Source organism: Ranitomeya variabilis, chromosome 2, assembly GCF_051348905.1.
Source record: "Ranitomeya variabilis isolate aRanVar5 chromosome 2, aRanVar5.hap1, whole genome shotgun sequence".
NCBI lineage: Eukaryota > Metazoa > Chordata > Amphibia > Anura > Dendrobatidae > Ranitomeya > Ranitomeya variabilis.
In genome coordinates this window covers 774,802,141-774,825,565 of record NC_135233.1, presented here as the reverse complement: position 1 = coordinate 774,825,565, position 23,425 = coordinate 774,802,141, and positions in this window count along the sequence as shown.

Below are 23,425 nucleotides of genomic sequence, written 5' to 3'. Positions count from 1 at the left end.
AGACAGCAAGCCAATCACTGCAATGCCCTTCTCTAAGATGGTGGGGACCAGGACCTATGTCATCACGCTGCCCACACTCTGCGTTCACCTTCATTGGCTGAGAAATGGCGCTTTTCGCGTCATTGAAACGCAACTTTGGCGCGAAAGTCGCGTACCGCATGGCCGACAAGCACAGGGGTCGGATCGGGTTTCATGAGACGCCGACTTAGCCAAAAGTCGGCGACTTTTGAAAATGAACGACCCGTTTCGCTCAACCCTAGTCAGGATGGTATTTCAGATCCTTCGTGATAATGCTTTGTTTAAGGGGTCTAAGTGTCTCTTTGGAGTGCAGAAGGTTTCTTTTTTGGGCTTCATTTTTTCTCCCTCATCTATAGAGATGGATCCGGTTAAGGTTCAGGCCATTCATGATTGGATTCAGCCCACATCCGTGAAGAGCCTTCAGAAATTCTTGGGCTTTGCTAATTTTTATCGCCATTTCATTGCTAACTTCTCCAGTGTGGCTAAACCCCTGACCGATTTGACGAAGAAAGGCGCTGATGTGACGAATTGGTCCTCTGCGGCTGTCTCTGCCTTTCAGGAGCTTAAACGCCGATTTACTTCTGCCCCGGTGTTGCGTCAGCCGGATGTTTCTCTTCCGTTTCAGGTTGAGGTTGACGCTTCTGAGATTGGGGCAGGGGCCGTTTTGTCTCAGAGGAATTCTGATGGTTCCTTGATGAAACCATGTGCCTTCTTTTCCCGTAAGTTTTCGCCTGCTGAACGCAATTATGATGTCGGCAATTGGGAGTTGTTGGCTATGAAGTGGGCGTTTGAGGAATGGCGACATTGGCTTGAGGGAGCCAAGCACCGTATTGTGGTCTTGACCGATCATAAAAATCTGATTTACCTCGAGTCTGCCAAACGGCTGAATCCTAGACAGGCTCGATGGTCCCTGTTTTTCTCCCGTTTTGATTTCGTGGTCTCGTATCTTCCGGGTTCTAAGAATATTAAGGCTGATGCCCTCTCTAGGAGTTTTTTGCCTGATTCTCCTGAGGTCCTTGAACCGGTCGGCATTCTGAAGGAAGGGGTGGTCCTTTCTGCCATTTCCCCTGATTTACGACGGGTTCTTCAGGAATTTCAGGCTGACAAACCTGACCGCTGTCCAGTGGGGAAACTGTTTGTTCCTGATAGATGGACTAGTAGAGTGATTTTTGAGGTTAATTTTTCTGTGTTGGCTGGCCATCCTGGTATTTTTGGTACCAGAGATTTGGTTGGTAGGTCCTTTTGGTGGCCTTCTTTGTCGCGTGATGTGCGTTCTTTTGTGCAGTCCTGTGGGACTTGTGCGCGGGCCAAGCCTTGTTGTTCCCATGCTAGTAGGTTGCTTTTGCCTTTGCCGGTCCCTGAGAGGTCCTGGACGCATATTTCTATGGATTTTATTTCTGATCTTCCGGTTTCCCAGAGGATGTCGAAGATGGTTCATTTGGTGCCTTTGCCTAAATTGCCTTCCTCTTCTGATTTGGTTCCGTTGTTTTTTCAGCATGTGGTTCGTTTGCATGGTATTCCGGAGAATATTGTGTCCGACAGAGGTTCCCAGTTTGTTTCTAGGTTTTCGCGGGCCTTTTGTGCTAGGCTGGGCATTGATTTGTCTTTTTCCTCCGCATTTCATCCTCAGACAAATGGCCAGACCGAGCGAACTAATCAGACTTTGGAAACTTATTTGAGATGCTTTGTGTCTGCTGATCAGGATGATTGGGTGGCTTTCTTGCTATTGGCCGAGTTTGCCCTTAATAATCAGGCTAGTTCGGCTACCTTGGTTTCGCCCTTCTTTTGCAATTTTGGTTTTCATCCTCGTTTTTCTTCGGGGCAGGTTGCGCCTTCTGATTGTCCTGGTGTGGATTCTGTGGTTGACAGGTTGCAGCAGATTTGGGCTCATGTGGTGGACAATTTGGTTTTGTCTCAGGAGGAGGCTCAGCGTTTTGCTAACCATCGTCGGTGTGTTGGTTCCCGGCTTCGGGTTGGGGATTTGGTCTGGTTGTCTTCCCGTCATGTTCCTATGAAGGTTTCTTCCCCTAAGTTTAAGCCTCGGTTTATTGGTCCTTATAGGATTTCTGAGATTATCAATCCGGTGTCTTTTCGTTTGGCCCTTCCGGCCTCTTTTGCCATCCATAATGTTTTCCATAGATTTTTATTGCGGAAATATGTGGTGCCCGTTGTTCCCTCTGTTGATCCTCCTGCCCCTGTGTTGGTTGATGGGGAGTTGGAGTATGTGGTTGAGAAGATTTTGGATTCTCGTTTTTCGAGGCGGAAGCTTCAGTACCTTGTCAAATGGAAGGGTTATGGCCAGGAGGATAATTCTTGGGTTTTTGCCTCTGATGTCCATGCTGCTGATTTGGTCCGTGCCTTTCATCTGGCTCGTCCTGATCGGCCTGGGGGCTCTGGTGAGGGTTCGGTGACCCCTCTTCAAGGGGGGGTACTGTTGTGAATTCTGCTCTTGGGCTCCCTCCGGTGGTTGTTGGTGGTAGTGCAGTTGTCTCTGGGTTGTAATCCAGGGCAGGTTTTTCTGCTGATTGCAGCTCTACTAGGTATTTAGGTGTGCAGGATCCATTAGTCCTTGCCAGTTGTCCATTGTTCTTGGAGGGATTGCATCTCTGTCTGGCTCCTCATGCCCTGCTGTCAATTCAGCTAATATAAGTGTCTGGTTTTTTGTCTCTGTAGCACACATGCAGTGTGCTTTACAATTCAGTGCAATTCATTGTGTTTTTGTCCAGCTTAGACTTTGTTTGTATTTTTCAGTCATGCTGGATTCTCTGGAGATGCAGATATACATTCTATGTCTTTAGTTAGATGTAGAATATTTGTATTATCTGCTGTGGATATTTTTAGGGTTTTAATACTGACCGCTTATAATTCTGTCCTATCCTTTTCTATTTAGCTAGAAGTGCCTCTTTTGCTAAATCCTGTTTTCTGCCTGCGTGTGTCTTTCCTCTTATACTCACAGTCAATATTTGTGGGGGGCTGCCTATCCTTTGGGGTTCTGCTCTGAGGCAAGATAGAATTCCCATTTCCATCTATAGGGGTATTTAGTCCTCCGGCTGTGTCGAGGTGTCTAGGACGTGTTAGGTACACCCCACGGCTACTTCTAGTTGCAGTGTCAGTTTAGGGTTTGCGGTCAGTACAGGTACCACCTACTCCAGAGAAAGTCTCATGCGGCTCCAAGGTCACCGGATCATAACAGAATAAGGAGCCATGTATACAAGGATGGGAATAAAGAGCTACGCATACAAGGATGGGAATAAGGAGCCACGCAGACAGGGGTGGGAGTAAGGAGCCATGTATACAAGGATGGGAATAAGGAGTCACGCAGACAAAGATGGGGATAAGGAGCCATGCATACAAGGATGGGAATAAGGAGCTATGCATTCAAGGATGAGAATAAGGAGCCATGCAGACAAGCATGGGAATAAGGAACCACACAGAAAAGGATTGGGATAAGGAGCAATGCATACAAGGATGGGAATAAGGAGCCATGCATACAAGGATGGGAATAAGGAGCGATGCATACAAGGATGGGAATAAGGAGCCATGCAGACAAGGTTGGGAATAAGGAACCACACAGAAAAGGATTGGGATAAGAAGCCGTGCATACAAGGATGGGAATAAGAAGCCATGCATACAAGGATGGGGATAAGGAACCATGCATACAAGGATGGGGCTAAGGAGCCATGCAGACAAGGTTGGGAATAAGAAGCCATGCATACAAGAATAGGGATTAGTGTTGTGAATTCCGTTCTCGGGCTCCCTCCTGTGGTCATGAGTGGTACTGTGTGAGTTTGTTCTTGGGCTCCCTCTGGTGGCCTTTAGCGATATGGCTGGGCTCAGCTGCTTCATTTCCTTCTATGCTGGGCCTATTTAACTCACCTGGACCTTCATTTGTCGCCTGCTGTCGGTGTATTCAGTCCTGTTTCTGAGAGCTCCTGAATATTCCTTGTGACCAGTCTCCTGCTGGAGAAGTTAAGTTTGTTTGTTCTTTTTGCTCATTATTTCCTTGAAAACGTTTCTCTGTATATAATGAGTTCAGTCCAGCTTGCTTATATGTGATTTTTCGCTTGCTGGTTAGTTCTGGGGTGCAGAGTGCGCCCCTCACATCGTGAGTCGGTGTGGGGGTTCTTGTATTCTCTGCGTGGTTTATTTTTGATAGTTTTTGTACTGACCGCACAGACTCCTATCTATTTTCAGTCTATCTAGTGTTAGCGGGCCTCATTTGCTGAAGCTGTTTCATTTCTACATTTGTCTTTTCCCCTTAACTCACCGTTATTATTTGTGGGGGGCTGACTATAGCTTTGGGGTTATTTCTCTGAGGCAAGTGAGGTCTTTGCTTTCTCTCTAGGGGTAGTCAGTTTCTCAGGCTGTGAACGAGGCGTCTAGGATTTTAGGAACGCTCCACAGCTGCCTTTAGTGTTTGTGGATAGGATCAGGATTGCGGTCAGTATAGCTTCCACATCCCCAGAACTTGTCCTATATTCTGGTCATATGTGTCAGGTCAGTTTTGAGATCCTACCACCGGATCACAACAGTACAGCAGGCCCGAAAGTGTTAATGCAGCAGAAGAGGGAGAAGAGAAATCCTGAAGTCATTTTTTTTTTCCTCTGCACTGTGTTTAGTTTCTCTCCTCCCCTTAATCTCTGGGTGGTTCTGAACTCAGCTGCAGATATGGACATTCAGAGCCTGTCTTCTAGTGTGGATCATCTCACGGCAAGGGTACAGGGCATTCAGGATTATGTAGTCCGCAGTCCTATGTCAGAGCCTAAAATACCAATTCCTGAGCTGTTTTCCGGAGATAGATCTAGGTTTTTGAACTTTAAGAATAATTGTAAGTTATTCCTTTCTCTGAGACCTTGATCCTCTGGTGATTCTGTTCAGCAAGTTAAAATTGTTATTTCTTTGTTACGCGGTTACCCTCAAGATTGGGCATTCTCTCTGGCGCCAGGAGATCCTGCATTGCTAAATGTGGATGCGTTTTTTCTGGCGCTTGGAGTGCTTTATGAGGAACCTAATCTGGTAGACCAAGCAGAGAAGGTTTTGCTGGCTCTCTCTCAGGGTCAAGATGAAGCAGAGGTTTACTGTCAGAAGTTTAGGAAGTGGTCTGTGCTCACTCAATGGAATGAGTGCGCCCTGGCGGCGATTTTCAGAAAGGGTCTTTCTGAAGCCCTTAAAGATGTTATGGTGGGGTTCCCCACGCCTGTGGGTCTGAATGAGTCTATGTCTTTGGCCATTCAGATAGATCGGCGTCTGCGGGAGCGCAAACCTGTGCACCATCTGGCGGTATTTTCTGAGCAGAAACCTGAGCCTATGCAATGCGACAGGATTCTGACCAGAGTTGAACGGCAAAACCACAGACGTCAGAATGGGTTGTGCTTTTACTGTGGTGATTCTACTCATGTTATCTCAGAGTGTTCTAAGCGCACAAAAAGGTTCGCCAAGTCTGTCACCATTGGTACTGTACAACCTAAATTCATTTTGTCTGTTACTTTGATTTGCTCTCTGTCATCCTACTCAGTTATGGCTTTTGTGGATTCAGGTGCCGCCCTGAATTTGATGGATTTGTCATTTGCCAGGCGCTGTGGTTTTATCTTGGAGCCTTTACAGTTCCCTATTCCACTAAAGGGAATTGATGCTATGCCATTGGCCAAGAATAAACCTCAGTACTGGACCCAAGTGACCATGTGCATGGCTCCTGCACATCAGGAGGTGATTCGCTTTCTTGTGCTACATAATTTGCATGATGTTGTCGTGTTGGGTCTGCCATGGCTGCAGGCTCATAATCCAGTCCTGGATTGGAAAGCAATGTCTGTGTCAAGTTGGGGTTGCCAGGGAATTCATGGCGATGCTCCTTTGGTGTCAATTGCTTCTTCTACTCCTTCTGAAGTCCCTGAATTTTTGTCGGACTACCAGGATGTATTTGATGAGCCCAAATCTAGTGCTCTACCTCCTCATAGAGATTGTGATTGTGCTATAAATCTGATTCCTGGTAGTAAGTTCCCTAAGGGACGACTTTTTAATTTATCTGTACCAGAACATGCTGCTATGCGGAGTTATATAAAGGAGTCCTTGGGGAAGGGGCATATTCGCCCGTCCTCGTCCCCTTTAGGTGAGGGGTTCTTTTTTGTGGCCAAGAAGGATGGTTCTCTGAGACCCTGTATAGATTATCACCTTCTAAATAACATCACGGTCAAATTTCAGTACCCCTTGCCACTGTTGTCCGATCTGTTTGCCCGGATTAGGGGGGCCAGTTGGTTCACCAAGATAGATCTTTGAGGAGCGTATAATCTTGTGCGCATAAAGCAGGGCGATGAATGGAAAACAGCATTTAATACGCCCGAAGGCCATTTTGAGTACTTGGTGATGCCTTTTGGGCTTTCTAATGCCCCCTCTGTGTTTCAGTCCTTCATGCATGACATCTTCCGAGAGTATCTGGATAGATTTATGATTGTGTACCTGGATGATATTTTGGTCTTTTCTGATGATTGGGAGTCTCATGTGAAGCAGGTCAGGATGGTATTTCAGGTCCTGCGTGCCAATGCCTTGTTTGTGAAGGGCTCTAAATGTCTCTTCGGAGTCCAGAAGGTTTCCTTTTTGGGCTTTATTTTTTCTCCTTCTACTATTGAGATGGATCCAGTCAAGGTCCAGGCTATTTATGACTGGACTCAACCTACATCTGTGAAGAGTCTCCAGAAGTTCTTGGGTTTTGCTAATTTTTACCGTCGCTTCATCACTAATTTTTCTAGTGTGGTTAAGCCTTTGACGGATTTGACCAAGAAGGGTTCTGATGTGACGAATTGGTCTCCTGCGGCCGTGGAGGCCTTTCAGGAGCTGAAACGCCGATTTTCTTCGGCTCCTGTCTTGCGCCAGCCCGATGTCTCTCTTCCCTTTCAGGTCGAGGTTGATGCTTCTGAGATTGGAGCAGGGGCTGTCTTATCGCAGAGAAGCTCTGATGGCTCTGTGATGAGACCATGTGTTTTCTTTTCAAGAAAGTTTTCGCCTGCTGAGCGGAATTATGATGTTGGTAATCGTGAGTTGTTGGCAATGAAGTGGTCATTTGAGGAGTGGCGACATTGGCTTGAGGGAGCCAAGCATCGTGTGGTGGTCTTGACGGATCACAAGAATTTGACTTATCTCGAGTCTGCCAAATGGTTGAATCCGAGACAGGCTCGATGGTCGCTGTTTTTCTCTCGTTTTAATTTCGTGGTTTCATATCTTCCGGGTTCGAAAAACGTGAAGGCTGATGCCCTTTCTAGGAGTTTTGTACCTGACTCGCCGGAAGTTTCTGAACCGACTGGTGTCCTCAAAGAGGGGGTGATTTTGTCTGCCATCTCTCCTGATCTGTGACGGGTGTTGCAGGAGTTTCAGGCCAATAGACCTGACCGTTGTCCACCGGAGAGACTGTTTGTCCCGGACAGATGGACCAGTAGAGTTATTTCCGAGGTTCATTCTTCGGTGTTGGCAGGTCATCCTGGGATTTTTGGTACCAGGGATTTGGTGGCGAGGTCCTTTTGGTGGCCTTCCTTGTCGCGGGATGTGCGTTCCTTTGTGCAGTCCTGTGGGATTTGTGCTCGGGCCAAGCCTTGCTGTTCTCGTGCCAGTGGATTGCTTTTGCCTTTGCCTGTCCCGAAGAGGCCTTGGACGCATATTTCCATGGATTTTATTTCGGATCTTCCTGTCTCTCAGAGGATGTCTGTCATCTGGGTGGTTTGTGATCGTTTTTCTAAAATGGTCCATTTGGTACCTTTGCCTAAGCTGCCTTCCTCCTCCGATTTTGGTGCCACTGTTTTTTCAGAATGTGGTTCGTTTACATGGTATTCCGGAGAACATTGTGTCTGACAGAGGATCCCAGTTTGTGTCCAGATTTTGGCGGTCCTTTTGTGCTAAGATGGGCATTGAATTGTCTTTTTTGTCGGCCTTCCATCCTCAGACGAATGGCCAAACCGAACGAACTAATCAGACCTTGGAAACTTATTTGAGATGTTTTGTTTCTGCTGATCAGGATGATTGTGTGACTTTTTTGCCATTGGCTGAGTTCGCCCTCTATAATCGGGCTAGTTCTGCTACTTTGGTTTCACCTTTCTTTTGCAATTCTGGTTTTCATCCTCGTTTTTCCTCTGGTCAGGTTGAACCCTCTGACTGTCCTGGGGTGGATTCTGTGGTGGATAGGTTGCAGCAGATTTGGAACCATGTGGTGGACAATTTGACATTGTCCCAAGAGAAGGCTCAGCGCTTTGCTAACCGCCGTTGCTGTGTGGGTCCCCGACTTCGCGTGGGGGATTTGGTGTCGTTGTCTTCTCGTTATGTCCCGATGAAGGTTTCCTCTCCTAAGTTCAAGCCTCGTTTCATCGGTCCTTATAAGATTTTGGAAATCCTCAACCCTGTGTCATTTCGTTTGGACCTCCCAACATTGTTTGCCATTCATAATGTGTTCCATAGGTCATTGTTGCGGAGATATGTAGTGCCTGTGGTCCCTTCTGTTGATCCTCCTGCTCCTGTCTTGTTCGAGGGGGAGTTGGAGTATGTGGTGGAGAAGATCTTGGATTCTCGTATTTCGAGACGGAAGCTTCAGTACTTAGTTAAATGGAAGGGCTATGGTCAGGAGGATAATTCCTGGGTTGTCGCCTCCGATGTCCATGCGGCCGATTTGGTTCGTGCCTTTCATTCGGCTCGTCCTGATCGGCCTGGGAGCTCTGGTGAGGGTTCGGTGACCCCTCCTCAAGGGGGGGGTATTGTTGTGAATTCCGTTCTCGGGCTCCCTCCTGTGGTCATGAGTGGTACTGTGTGAGTTTGTTCTTGGGCTCCCTCTGGTGGCCTTTAGCGATATGGCTGGGCTCAGCTGCTTCATTTCCTTCTATGCTGGGCCTATTTAACTCACCTGGACCTTCATTTGTCGCCTGCTGTCGGTGTATTCAGTCCTGTTTCTGAGAGCTCCTGAATATTCCTTGTGACCAGTCTCCTGCTGGAGAAGTTAAGTTTGTTTGTTCTTTTTGCTCATTATTTCCTTGAAAACGTTTCTCTGTATATAATGAGTTCAGTCCAGCTTGCTTATATGTGATTTTTCGCTTGCTGGTTAGTTCTGGGGTGCAGAGTGCGCCCCTCACATCGTGAGTCGGTGTGGGGGTTCTTGTATTCTCTGCGTGGTTTATTTTTGATAGTTTTTGTACTGACCGCACAGACTCCTATCTATTTTCAGTCTATCTAGTGTTAGCGGGCCTCATTTGCTGAAGCTGTTTCATTTCTACATTTGTCTTTTCCCCTTAACTCACCGTTATTATTTGTGGGGGGCTGACTATAGCTTTGGGGTTATTTCTCTGAGGCAAGTGAGGTCTTTGCTTTCTCTCTAGGGGTAGTCAGTTTCTCAGGCTGTGAACGAGGCGTCTAGGATTTTAGGAACGCTCCACAGCTGCCTTTAGTGTTTGTGGATAGGATCAGGATTGCGGTCAGTATAGCTTCCACATCCCCAGAACTTGTCCTATATTCTGGTCATATGTGTCAGGTCAGTTTTGAGATCCTACCACCGGATCACAACAGTACAGCAGGCCCGAAAGTGTTAATGCAGCAGAAGAGGGAGAAGAGAAATCCTGAAGTCATTTTTTTTTTCCTCTGCACTGTGTTTAGTTTCTCTCCTCCCCTTAATCTCTGGGTGGTTCTGAACTCAGCTGCAGATATGGACATTCAGAGCCTGTCTTCTAGTGTGGATCATCTCACGGCAAGGGTACAGGGCATTCAGGATTATGTAGTCCGCAGTCCTATGTCAGAGCCTAAAATACCAATTCCTGAGCTGTTTTCCGGAGATAGATCTAGGTTTTTGAACTTTAAGAATAATTGTAAGTTATTCCTTTCTCTGAGACCTTGATCCTCTGGTGATTCTGTTCAGCAAGTTAAAATTGTTATTTCTTTGTTACGCGGTTACCCTCAAGATTGGGCATTCTCTCTGGCGCCAGGAGATCCTGCATTGCTAAATGTGGATGCGTTTTTTCTGGCGCTTGGAGTGCTTTATGAGGAACCTAATCTGGTAGACCAAGCAGAGAAGGTTTTGCTGGCTCTCTCTCAGGGTCAAGATGAAGCAGAGGTTTACTGTCAGAAGTTTAGGAAGTGGTCTGTGCTCACTCAATGGAATGAGTGCGCCCTGGCGGCGATTTTCAGAAAGGGTCTTTCTGAAGCCCTTAAAGATGTTATGGTGGGGTTCCCCACGCCTGTGGGTCTGAATGAGTCTATGTCTTTGGCCATTCAGATAGATCGGCGTCTGCGGGAGCGCAAACCTGTGCACCATCTGGCGGTATTTTCTGAGCAGAAACCTGAGCCTATGCAATGCGACAGGATTCTGACCAGAGTTGAACGGCAAAACCACAGACGTCAGAATGGGTTGTGCTTTTACTGTGGTGATTCTACTCATGTTATCTCAGAGTGTTCTAAGCGCACAAAAAGGTTCGCCAAGTCTGTCACCATTGGTACTGTACAACCTAAATTCATTTTGTCTGTTACTTTGATTTGCTCTCTGTCATCCTACTCAGTTATGGCTTTTGTGGATTCAGGTGCCGCCCTGAATTTGATGGATTTGTCATTTGCCAGGCGCTGTGGTTTTATCTTGGAGCCTTTACAGTTCCCTATTCCACTAAAGGGAATTGATGCTATGCCATTGGCCAAGAATAAACCTCAGTACTGGACCCAAGTGACCATGTGCATGGCTCCTGCACATCAGGAGGTGATTCGCTTTCTTGTGCTACATAATTTGCATGATGTTGTCGTGTTGGGTCTGCCATGGCTGCAGGCTCATAATCCAGTCCTGGATTGGAAAGCAATGTCTGTGTCAAGTTGGGGTTGCCAGGGAATTCATGGCGATGCTCCTTTGGTGTCAATTGCTTCTTCTACTCCTTCTGAAGTCCCTGAATTTTTGTCGGACTACCAGGATGTATTTGATGAGCCCAAATCTAGTGCTCTACCTCCTCATAGAGATTGTGATTGTGCTATAAATCTGATTCCTGGTAGTAAGTTCCCTAAGGGACGACTTTTTAATTTATCTGTACCAGAACATGCTGCTATGCGGAGTTATATAAAGGAGTCCTTGGGGAAGGGGCATATTCGCCCGTCCTCGTCCCCTTTAGGTGAGGGGTTCTTTTTTGTGGCCAAGAAGGATGGTTCTCTGAGACCCTGTATAGATTATCACCTTCTAAATAACATCACGGTCAAATTTCAGTACCCCTTGCCACTGTTGTCCGATCTGTTTGCCCGGATTAGGGGGGCCAGTTGGTTCACCAAGATAGATCTTTGAGGAGCGTATAATCTTGTGCGCATAAAGCAGGGCGATGAATGGAAAACAGCATTTAATACGCCCGAAGGCCATTTTGAGTACTTGGTGATGCCTTTTGGGCTTTCTAATGCCCCCTCTGTGTTTCAGTCCTTCATGCATGACATCTTCCGAGAGTATCTGGATAGATTTATGATTGTGTACCTGGATGATATTTTGGTCTTTTCTGATGATTGGGAGTCTCATGTGAAGCAGGTCAGGATGGTATTTCAGGTCCTGCGTGCCAATGCCTTGTTTGTGAAGGGCTCTAAATGTCTCTTCGGAGTCCAGAAGGTTTCCTTTTTGGGCTTTATTTTTTCTCCTTCTACTATTGAGATGGATCCAGTCAAGGTCCAGGCTATTTATGACTGGACTCAACCTACATCTGTGAAGAGTCTCCAGAAGTTCTTGGGTTTTGCTAATTTTTACCGTCGCTTCATCACTAATTTTTCTAGTGTGGTTAAGCCTTTGACGGATTTGACCAAGAAGGGTTCTGATGTGACGAATTGGTCTCCTGCGGCCGTGGAGGCCTTTCAGGAGCTGAAACGCCGATTTTCTTCGGCTCCTGTCTTGCGCCAGCCCGATGTCTCTCTTCCCTTTCAGGTCGAGGTTGATGCTTCTGAGATTGGAGCAGGGGCTGTCTTATCGCAGAGAAGCTCTGATGGCTCTGTGATGAGACCATGTGTTTTCTTTTCAAGAAAGTTTTCGCCTGCTGAGCGGAATTATGATGTTGGTAATCGTGAGTTGTTGGCAATGAAGTGGTCATTTGAGGAGTGGCGACATTGGCTTGAGGGAGCCAAGCATCGTGTGGTGGTCTTGACGGATCACAAGAATTTGACTTATCTCGAGTCTGCCAAATGGTTGAATCCGAGACAGGCTCGATGGTCGCTGTTTTTCTCTCGTTTTAATTTCGTGGTTTCATATCTTCCGGGTTCGAAAAACGTGAAGGCTGATGCCCTTTCTAGGAGTTTTGTACCTGACTCGCCGGAAGTTTCTGAACCGACTGGTGTCCTCAAAGAGGGGGTGATTTTGTCTGCCATCTCTCCTGATCTGTGACGGGTGTTGCAGGAGTTTCAGGCCAATAGACCTGACCGTTGTCCACCGGAGAGACTGTTTGTCCCGGACAGATGGACCAGTAGAGTTATTTCCGAGGTTCATTCTTCGGTGTTGGCAGGTCATCCTGGGATTTTTGGTACCAGGGATTTGGTGGCGAGGTCCTTTTGGTGGCCTTCCTTGTCGCGGGATGTGCGTTCCTTTGTGCAGTCCTGTGGGATTTGTGCTCGGGCCAAGCCTTGCTGTTCTCGTGCCAGTGGATTGCTTTTGCCTTTGCCTGTCCCGAAGAGGCCTTGGACGCATATTTCCATGGATTTTATTTCGGATCTTCCTGTCTCTCAGAGGATGTCTGTCATCTGGGTGGTTTGTGATCGTTTTTCTAAAATGGTCCATTTGGTACCTTTGCCTAAGCTGCCTTCCTCCTCCGATTTTGGTGCCACTGTTTTTTCAGAATGTGGTTCGTTTACATGGTATTCCGGAGAACATTGTGTCTGACAGAGGATCCCAGTTTGTGTCCAGATTTTGGCGGTCCTTTTGTGCTAAGATGGGCATTGAATTGTCTTTTTTGTCGGCCTTCCATCCTCAGACGAATGGCCAAACCGAACGAACTAATCAGACCTTGGAAACTTATTTGAGATGTTTTGTTTCTGCTGATCAGGATGATTGTGTGACTTTTTTGCCATTGGCTGAGTTCGCCCTCTATAATCGGGCTAGTTCTGCTACTTTGGTTTCACCTTTCTTTTGCAATTCTGGTTTTCATCCTCGTTTTTCCTCTGGTCAGGTTGAACCCTCTGACTGTCCTGGGGTGGATTCTGTGGTGGATAGGTTGCAGCAGATTTGGAACCATGTGGTGGACAATTTGACATTGTCCCAAGAGAAGGCTCAGCGCTTTGCTAACCGCCGTTGCTGTGTGGGTCCCCGACTTCGCGTGGGGGATTTGGTGTCGTTGTCTTCTCGTTATGTCCCGATGAAGGTTTCCTCTCCTAAGTTCAAGCCTCGTTTCATCGGTCCTTATAAGATTTTGGAAATCCTCAACCCTGTGTCATTTCGTTTGGACCTCCCAACATTGTTTGCCATTCATAATGTGTTCCATAGGTCATTGTTGCGGAGATATGTAGTGCCTGTGGTCCCTTCTGTTGATCCTCCTGCTCCTGTCTTGTTCGAGGGGGAGTTGGAGTATGTGGTGGAGAAGATCTTGGATTCTCGTATTTCGAGACGGAAGCTTCAGTACTTAGTTAAATGGAAGGGCTATGGTCAGGAGGATAATTCCTGGGTTGTCGCCTCCGATGTCCATGCGGCCGATTTGGTTCGTGCCTTTCATTCGGCTCGTCCTGATCGGCCTGGGAGCTCTGGTGAGGGTTCGGTGACCCCTCCTCAAGGGGGGGGTATTGTTGTGAATTCCGTTCTCGGGCTCCCTCCTGTGGTCATGAGTGGTACTGTGTGAGTTTGTTCTTGGGCTCCCTCTGGTGGCCTTTAGCGATATGGCTGGGCTCAGCTGCTTCATTTCCTTCTATGCTGGGCCTATTTAACTCACCTGGACCTTCATTTGTCGCCTGCTGTCGGTGTATTCAGTCCTGTTTCTGAGAGCTCCTGAATATTCCTTGTGACCAGTCTCCTGCTGGAGAAGTTAAGTTTGTTTGTTCTTTTTGCTCATTATTTCCTTGAAAACGTTTCTCTGTATATAATGAGTTCAGTCCAGCTTGCTTATATGTGATTTTTCGCTTGCTGGTTAGTTCTGGGGTGCAGAGTGCGCCCCTCACATCGTGAGTCGGTGTGGGGGTTCTTGTATTCTCTGCGTGGTTTATTTTTGATAGTTTTTGTACTGACCGCACAGACTCCTATCTATTTTCAGTCTATCTAGTGTTAGCGGGCCTCATTTGCTGAAGCTGTTTCATTTCTACATTTGTCTTTTCCCCTTAACTCACCGTTATTATTTGTGGGGGGCTGACTATAGCTTTGGGGTTATTTCTCTGAGGCAAGTGAGGTCTTTGCTTTCTCTCTAGGGGTAGTCAGTTTCTCAGGCTGTGAACGAGGCGTCTAGGATTTTAGGAACGCTCCACAGCTGCCTTTAGTGTTTGTGGATAGGATCAGGATTGCGGTCAGTATAGCTTCCACATCCCCAGAACTTGTCCTATATTCTGGTCATATGTGTCAGGTCAGTTTTGAGATCCTACCACCGGATCACAACAGTACAGCAGGCCCGAAAGTGTTAATGCAGCAGAAGAGGGAGAAGAGAAATCCTGAAGTCATTTTTTTTTTCCTCTGCACTGTGTTTAGTTTCTCTCCTCCCCTTAATCTCTGGGTGGTTCTGAACTCAGCTGCAGATATGGACATTCAGAGCCTGTCTTCTAGTGTGGATCATCTCACGGCAAGGGTACAGGGCATTCAGGATTATGTAGTCCGCAGTCCTATGTCAGAGCCTAAAATACCAATTCCTGAGCTGTTTTCCGGAGATAGATCTAGGTTTTTGAACTTTAAGAATAATTGTAAGTTATTCCTTTCTCTGAGACCTTGATCCTCTGGTGATTCTGTTCAGCAAGTTAAAATTGTTATTTCTTTGTTACGCGGTTACCCTCAAGATTGGGCATTCTCTCTGGCGCCAGGAGATCCTGCATTGCTAAATGTGGATGCGTTTTTTCTGGCGCTTGGAGTGCTTTATGAGGAACCTAATCTGGTAGACCAAGCAGAGAAGGTTTTGCTGGCTCTCTCTCAGGGTCAAGATGAAGCAGAGGTTTACTGTCAGAAGTTTAGGAAGTGGTCTGTGCTCACTCAATGGAATGAGTGCGCCCTGGCGGCGATTTTCAGAAAGGGTCTTTCTGAAGCCCTTAAAGATGTTATGGTGGGGTTCCCCACGCCTGTGGGTCTGAATGAGTCTATGTCTTTGGCCATTCAGATAGATCGGCGTCTGCGGGAGCGCAAACCTGTGCACCATCTGGCGGTATTTTCTGAGCAGAAACCTGAGCCTATGCAATGCGACAGGATTCTGACCAGAGTTGAACGGCAAAACCACAGACGTCAGAATGGGTTGTGCTTTTACTGTGGTGATTCTACTCATGTTATCTCAGAGTGTTCTAAGCGCACAAAAAGGTTCGCCAAGTCTGTCACCATTGGTACTGTACAACCTAAATTCATTTTGTCTGTTACTTTGATTTGCTCTCTGTCATCCTACTCAGTTATGGCTTTTGTGGATTCAGGTGCCGCCCTGAATTTGATGGATTTGTCATTTGCCAGGCGCTGTGGTTTTATCTTGGAGCCTTTACAGTTCCCTATTCCACTAAAGGGAATTGATGCTATGCCATTGGCCAAGAATAAACCTCAGTACTGGACCCAAGTGACCATGTGCATGGCTCCTGCACATCAGGAGGTGATTCGCTTTCTTGTGCTACATAATTTGCATGATGTTGTCGTGTTGGGTCTGCCATGGCTGCAGGCTCATAATCCAGTCCTGGATTGGAAAGCAATGTCTGTGTCAAGTTGGGGTTGCCAGGGAATTCATGGCGATGCTCCTTTGGTGTCAATTGCTTCTTCTACTCCTTCTGAAGTCCCTGAATTTTTGTCGGACTACCAGGATGTATTTGATGAGCCCAAATCTAGTGCTCTACCTCCTCATAGAGATTGTGATTGTGCTATAAATCTGATTCCTGGTAGTAAGTTCCCTAAGGGACGACTTTTTAATTTATCTGTACCAGAACATGCTGCTATGCGGAGTTATATAAAGGAGTCCTTGGGGAAGGGGCATATTCGCCCGTCCTCGTCCCCTTTAGGTGAGGGGTTCTTTTTTGTGGCCAAGAAGGATGGTTCTCTGAGACCCTGTATAGATTATCACCTTCTAAATAACATCACGGTCAAATTTCAGTACCCCTTGCCACTGTTGTCCGATCTGTTTGCCCGGATTAGGGGGGCCAGTTGGTTCACCAAGATAGATCTTTGAGGAGCGTATAATCTTGTGCGCATAAAGCAGGGCGATGAATGGAAAACAGCATTTAATACGCCCGAAGGCCATTTTGAGTACTTGGTGATGCCTTTTGGGCTTTCTAATGCCCCCTCTGTGTTTCAGTCCTTCATGCATGACATCTTCCGAGAGTATCTGGATAGATTTATGATTGTGTACCTGGATGATATTTTGGTCTTTTCTGATGATTGGGAGTCTCATGTGAAGCAGGTCAGGATGGTATTTCAGGTCCTGCGTGCCAATGCCTTGTTTGTGAAGGGCTCTAAATGTCTCTTCGGAGTCCAGAAGGTTTCCTTTTTGGGCTTTATTTTTTCTCCTTCTACTATTGAGATGGATCCAGTCAAGGTCCAGGCTATTTATGACTGGACTCAACCTACATCTGTGAAGAGTCTCCAGAAGTTCTTGGGTTTTGCTAATTTTTACCGTCGCTTCATCACTAATTTTTCTAGTGTGGTTAAGCCTTTGACGGATTTGACCAAGAAGGGTTCTGATGTGACGAATTGGTCTCCTGCGGCCGTGGAGGCCTTTCAGGAGCTGAAACGCCGATTTTCTTCGGCTCCTGTCTTGCGCCAGCCCGATGTCTCTCTTCCCTTTCAGGTCGAGGTTGATGCTTCTGAGATTGGAGCAGGGGCTGTCTTATCGCAGAGAAGCTCTGATGGCTCTGTGATGAGACCATGTGTTTTCTTTTCAAGAAAGTTTTCGCCTGCTGAGCGGAATTATGATGTTGGTAATCGTGAGTTGTTGGCAATGAAGTGGTCATTTGAGGAGTGGCGACATTGGCTTGAGGGAGCCAAGCATCGTGTGGTGGTCTTGACGGATCACAAGAATTTGACTTATCTCGAGTCTGCCAAATGGTTGAATCCGAGACAGGCTCGATGGTCGCTGTTTTTCTCTCGTTTTAATTTCGTGGTTTCATATCTTCCGGGTTCGAAAAACGTGAAGGCTGATGCCCTTTCTAGGAGTTTTGTACCTGACTCGCCGGAAGTTTCTGAACCGACTGGTGTCCTCAAAGAGGGGGTGATTTTGTCTGCCATCTCTCCTGATCTGTGACGGGTGTTGCAGGAGTTTCAGGCCAATAGACCTGACCGTTGTCCACCGGAGAGACTGTTTGTCCCGGACAGATGGACCAGTAGAGTTATTTCCGAGGTTCATTCTTCGGTGTTGGCAGGTCATCCTGGGATTTTTGGTACCAGGGATTTGGTGGCGAGGTCCTTTTGGTGGCCTTCCTTGTCGCGGGATGTGCGTTCCTTTGTGCAGTCCTGTGGGATTTGTGCTCGGGCCAAGCCTTGCTGTTCTCGTGCCAGTGGATTGCTTTTGCCTTTGCCTGTCCCGAAGAGGCCTTGGACGCATATTTCCATGGATTTTATTTCGGATCTTCCTGTCTCTCAGAGGATGTCTGTCATCTGGGTGGTTTGTGATCGTTTTTCTAAAATGGTCCATTTGGTACCTTTGCCTAAGCTGCCTTCCTCCTCCGATTTTGGTGCCACTGTTTTTTCAGAATGTGGTTCGTTTACATGGTATTCCGGAGAACATTGTGTCTGACAGAGGATCCCAGTTTGTGTCCAGATTTTGGCGGTCCTTTTGTGCTAAGATGGGCATTGAATTGTCTTTTTTGTCGGCCTTCCATCCTCAGACGAATGGCCAAACCGAACGAACTAATCAGACCTTGGAAACTTATTTGAGATGTTTTGTTTCTGCTGATCAGGATGATTGTGTGACTTTTTTGCCATTGGCTGAGTTCGCCCTCTATAATCGGGCTAGTTCTGCTACTTTGGTTTCACCTTTCTTTTGCAATTCTGGTTTTCATCCTCGTTTTTCCTCTGGTCAGGTTGAACCCTCTGACTGTCCTGGGGTGGATTCTGTGGTGGATAGGTTGCAGCAGATTTGGAACCATGTGGTGGACAATTTGACATTGTCCCAAGAGAAGGCTCAGCGCTTTGCTAACCGCCGTTGCTGTGTGGGTCCCCGACTTCGCGTGGGGGATTTGGTGTCGTTGTCTTCTCGTTATGTCCCGATGAAGGTTTCCTCTCCTAAGTTCAAGCCTCGTTTCATCGGTCCTTATAAGATTTTGGAAATCCTCAACCCTGTGTCATTTCGTTTGGACCTCCCAACATTGTTTGCCATTCATAATGTGTTCCATAGGTCATTGTTGCGGAGATATGTAGTGCCTGTGGTCCCTTCTGTTGATCCTCCTGCTCCTGTCTTGTTCGAGGGGGAGTTGGAGTATGTGGTGGAGAAGATCTTGGATTCTCGTATTTCGAGACGGAAGCTTCAGTACTTAGTTAAATGGAAGGGCTATGGTCAGGAGGATAATTCCTGGGTTGTCGCCTCCGATGTCCATGCGGCCGATTTGGTTCGTGCCTTTCATTCGGCTCGTCCTGATCGGCCTGGGAGCTCTGGTGAGGGTTCGGTGACCCCTCCTCAAGGGGGGGGTATTGTTGTGAATTCCGTTCTCGGGCTCCCTCCTGTGGTCATGAGTGGTACTGTGTGAGTTTGTTCTTGGGCTCCCTCTGGTGGCCTTTAGCGATATGGCTGGGCTCAGCTGCTTCATTTCCTTCTATGCTGGGCCTATTTAACTCACCTGGACCTTCATTTGTCGCCTGCTGTCGGTGTATTCAGTCCTGTTTCTGAGAGCTCCTGAATATTCCTTGTGACCAGTCTCCTGCTGGAGAAGTTAAGTTTGTTTGTTCTTTTTGCTCATTATTTCCTTGAAAACGTTTCTCTGTATATAATGAGTTCAGTCCAGCTTGCTTATATGTGATTTTTCGCTTGCTGGTTAGTTCTGGGGTGCAGAGTGCGCCCCTCACATCGTGAGTCGGTGTGGGGGTTCTTGTATTCTCTGCGTGGTTTATTTTTGATAGTTTTTGTACTGACCGCACAGACTCCTATCTATTTTCAGTCTATCTAGTGTTAGCGGGCCTCATTTGCTGAACCTGTTTCATTTCTACGTTTGTCTTTTCCCCTTAACTCACCGTTATTATTTGTGGGGGGCTGACTATAACTTTGGGGTTATTTCTCTGAGGCAAGTGAGGTCTTTGCTTTCTCTCTAGGGGTAGTCAGTTTCTCAGGCTGTGAACGAGGGGTCTAGGATTTTAGGAACGCTCCACAGCTGCCTTTAGTGTTTGTGGATAGGATCAGGATTGCGGTCAGTATAGCTTCCACATCCCCAGAACTTGTCCTATATTCTGGTCATATGTGTCAGGTCAGTTTTGAGATCCTACCACCGGATCATAACAGATTAGGGGACAATGCATGCCTGGCTTATAATCGAGTCAATACGTTTTCCCAGTTTTTCGAGGCAAAATTAGGTGCCTCGGCTTATACTTGGGTCGACTTATACACGAGTATATACGGTATTTATACACGTTTGGTTTTGGTATCTGCATAATTGCACTGACTTGTAGAATCATATTACCAGGTAAGTTTTCCTGTATAGTGAATAAGGTAAATAAAAAAACATACAATTGTGGAATTGCACTTCTTTTTTGCAAATTCACAGCACTGCAATAAAATTAATAAAAATAAAATAAATGGTGTAATTCAAAAGTACAATTCGTACAAGCATTCATTTGGCTATATTGATGGAAATTTAAAAAAGTAATTTCTCTTGAAGAAGAAGAGGAAAAAAAGAAAACAAAAAAAAAATGGAAAATGAACTCAGGATGAAGGGGTTAAGGAAATAGGATCCTGGCCACATGTAAACCCCAGGCTTGCAACTGTACACTCCTGGACTAGGGTAGAGCAGAGATAATAAGGGCCTGGTAAGGATCTCGGCATTGTCTAAGGGCTGTCCCACACGTCCAGATAATTCCGGTACCGGAATAAATCGGTACCGGAGTTATCCGTGTCCGTGTGCCTGGGAACTCACGGAGGCCATACCTGCGGCACACGTGTGCCGCCCGTATGGCGAGTGGGTACCACACGGAGCGTGTGGTACCCACTCTGCATGGTGCTGAAGCTGCGATTCATATCATCCCTGCAGCAACGTTTGCTGCAGGGAAAATATGAAGAATAGTGTTTAAAATAAAGATCCATGTGTCCGCCGCCCCCCCACCCCCTGTGCGCCCCCCCCGCTGGTCAGAAAATACTCACCCGGATCCCCCGTCGGCAGTCGCTCCTTCCTGGTCTGGCCGCGGCTTACTGTATGCGGTCACGTGGGGCCGCTCATTTACACTCATGAATAGGCGGCTCCGCCCCTATTGGAGGTGGAGCCACATATTCATGAGTGTAATCGGCCGCATACAGTAGGAGGCGCGGCCAGACCAGGAAGGAGCGACAGCCGACGGGGGACCCGGATAAGTATTTTCTGACCAGCGGGGGGGGCGCACAGGGGGTGGGGGGGCGGCGGACACATGGACCTTTAGTTTAAACACTATCATTCATATTTTCTCTGTAGCAAACGGTGCTACAGGGAACATATGAATGGCGGCTTCAGCACCATGTGGGGGGGACAGCGCTTACTGTAGCGCTGTCTCCGGCACGCCACACGGACCCCAGACGGAGAATGTCCGTGTGAGGTGCGTGTTTTACACGGACCCATTGACTCTATTGGGTCCGTGTAATCCGTGCGCTCCCACGAACACTGACATGTCTCCGTGTTTGGCACACGGAGACACGGTCCGCACACGGTCCGCACAAAATCAATGACATCTGAACAGATGCATTGATTTTTATGGGTCTACGTGTGTCAGTGTCTCCGGTACGGGAGGAAACTGTCACCTCACGTACCGGAGCCACTGACGTGTGAAACCGGCCTAATGAAAATGTGTGGCAGAAAAAAATCTGTGTGCAATTGCATACAGAGGAACATAGAATAAAAATATATGTCTACTTAGATTTGGTAAGTCTGCAGATATAGTAAATTTAAAGTAAGATATTAGTGGCATGCAGTAATATGAAGTTTATAAAAAACTTATCTGAAAGCCAGTCATCTGACAATTATCTAGCGCACTCGCTTGAAATATGTGTCTACATGCTGCCAAGAAACAGACAGCAGGTAGACATATGTTTAGCTCTAAAATGGTTAGAGAAAAGGTTCAACATATGAAAACAAAGAGAAACTTGTTGATAACTCATGAAAGAATAAAGTTACCTTAAAACCAAGCACACCTTTGTTTTTCTTGTGAAATTCTCAATAAGTTTGATGTGTCACATTACCCTCTTCCCATTGGAAAAAATAAAGTTGGATCCAAAATGGCCAACTTCAAAGTGGTTGCCATGGTCACCACCTATCTTGAAAAGTTTTCCCCCTCCCATATACTAATGTGCCACGAACAGGAAGTTAATATCACCAACCATTCCCATTTTATTTAGATGTATCCATATACGTGGCCCACCCTGTATAAAAACAATAACACAGCAGGTATAAAAAATGACATATGCCGAAGGAAGCTGTAAGGCTACGTTCACATTTGCGGTGTGCGCCGCAGCGTCGTCGCCGCACCAAAACGCATGCGGCGTGCGGCCCTATCTTTAACATTGGGGCCGCATGGCGCCGCATGTACATGCGTTGTCATGCGTTTTGGTGCGTTGTACGCCGCATGCGGCGTTAGGGCGCACCTGTCAGGGCGCGGCAAACGCAACATGTTGCATTTTTTGGGCGGCGCAGACTTTGGAAAAAACGCATGCGTCGTGTTTGCGTCGTGTTTGCGTCGTCGATGCGGCTTTTTTCCCATTGACTTGTATTGACAACGCAGACGACGCAAGTACTTGCGTCGTGGTGCGTTGTACGACGCATGCGTTTTTCAATAAAAAATGCAAAACATTGTCTAGACTTTTGTCTAGACAAAAAAAACCACTATATATAGAGAGAAAAAAAGGGGTTTGGCATTGTCTTTCACAAGGCTATCTACAGAGAAGACTGACTGAAGGGAATCTGCTTTCCAAACCTGTAAGTATATATTTCTCTTTGCATATTTTTTATTCTGTGTTTTATTTTTTGATTTCGATTTAATTTGTGCAATGTTTGGTCTGTGCTATTGTACGGTTATGGCACTGTGGGTTGTTAGTGAAAAATTGTGTTTTTTAATCTTGTTTTGATGTACTTCTGGCGTTATATGCTGGCGTTTATTGTCACCGGCCTTGCTTGGTTTTGGATTGGTTTTATGGATTTGGGGTTGTTCTGGTGTCATGCGGTTGTTCAATGTCTTTAAATTTGGCAGATTTTTATGTTAAATTTCTGGTGCATGTCTTTTTCTGGTTTCTATTGTTGGGGGTATCCGTATGGCATTTTCTTGGCTCATGTCTTGCTGTGTTTTATGCTGTTGGCATTTTTTTTTCTTTCCTTGAGTGTCTTTTCTTGCTGGTGGGGGGGCTACATTTATGATGTTTCATTTGTATTGTATTGTTCTGTGCTGCTATGCCATTCTATTTTCAATTGTATTTTCCCTTTTTTTTTTTTTTTTTTTAACTGATGGTTTTATGTCGTTTTCCCTATGGCTTCCGTATGTATCTCCTTTCTTGAATGTTTCCATTGACAAGTGTGTAGTATGGCTTTTTTTTTTTTTTTTTTTTTTTTTTTTTAGTTGGGGGCCTTTTTTTTTAAATTTATTGTGTTTTCTTTTCATTTGGACTATGTTTTATCTTTTGGGTTGCTGTATATTGTAACAGCGGTTGTCCCGTACTGTTTATTGCTTATTATCTAGAATGTTATTTAGCGCCTTTTTCTGATGTATTTTGGTGGATGTCACCAGATGGTGTTGTTTTGGATTATGTCTTGTTGTAATTGTAAATTATGGCGTTCATTAGTTTGCTTATTTCATTGTGCCTTTTTTTTTTCCTGTAGAAATTTTTACATAGGTGTCTATTTTTTCTGAATTTTATTTGGGTCTATTCTTGTATTGTTTCTTCGATTGTGTTCTCTTGCAATGTATGGCGTTGTGGTGTCGCTTTTTGAGTTTGCATTGTCCTATCAGTCAACAGTCAATTGTGGTTGTTTTAATGTTTTGGGCCTATTTTATTGTATGTGGCATTGGATGTGATTTTTTGCTCATTTTTTTCATTGCAGAACAAACTTGCAAGAATGCCAAGTTCTTCGGAGCATAGCCAATCGGCGCGGGGGAGTGCGGTGAGTAATTATGTCTAGTTGCTTACAATTCGCTGCCATTTGTAGCATT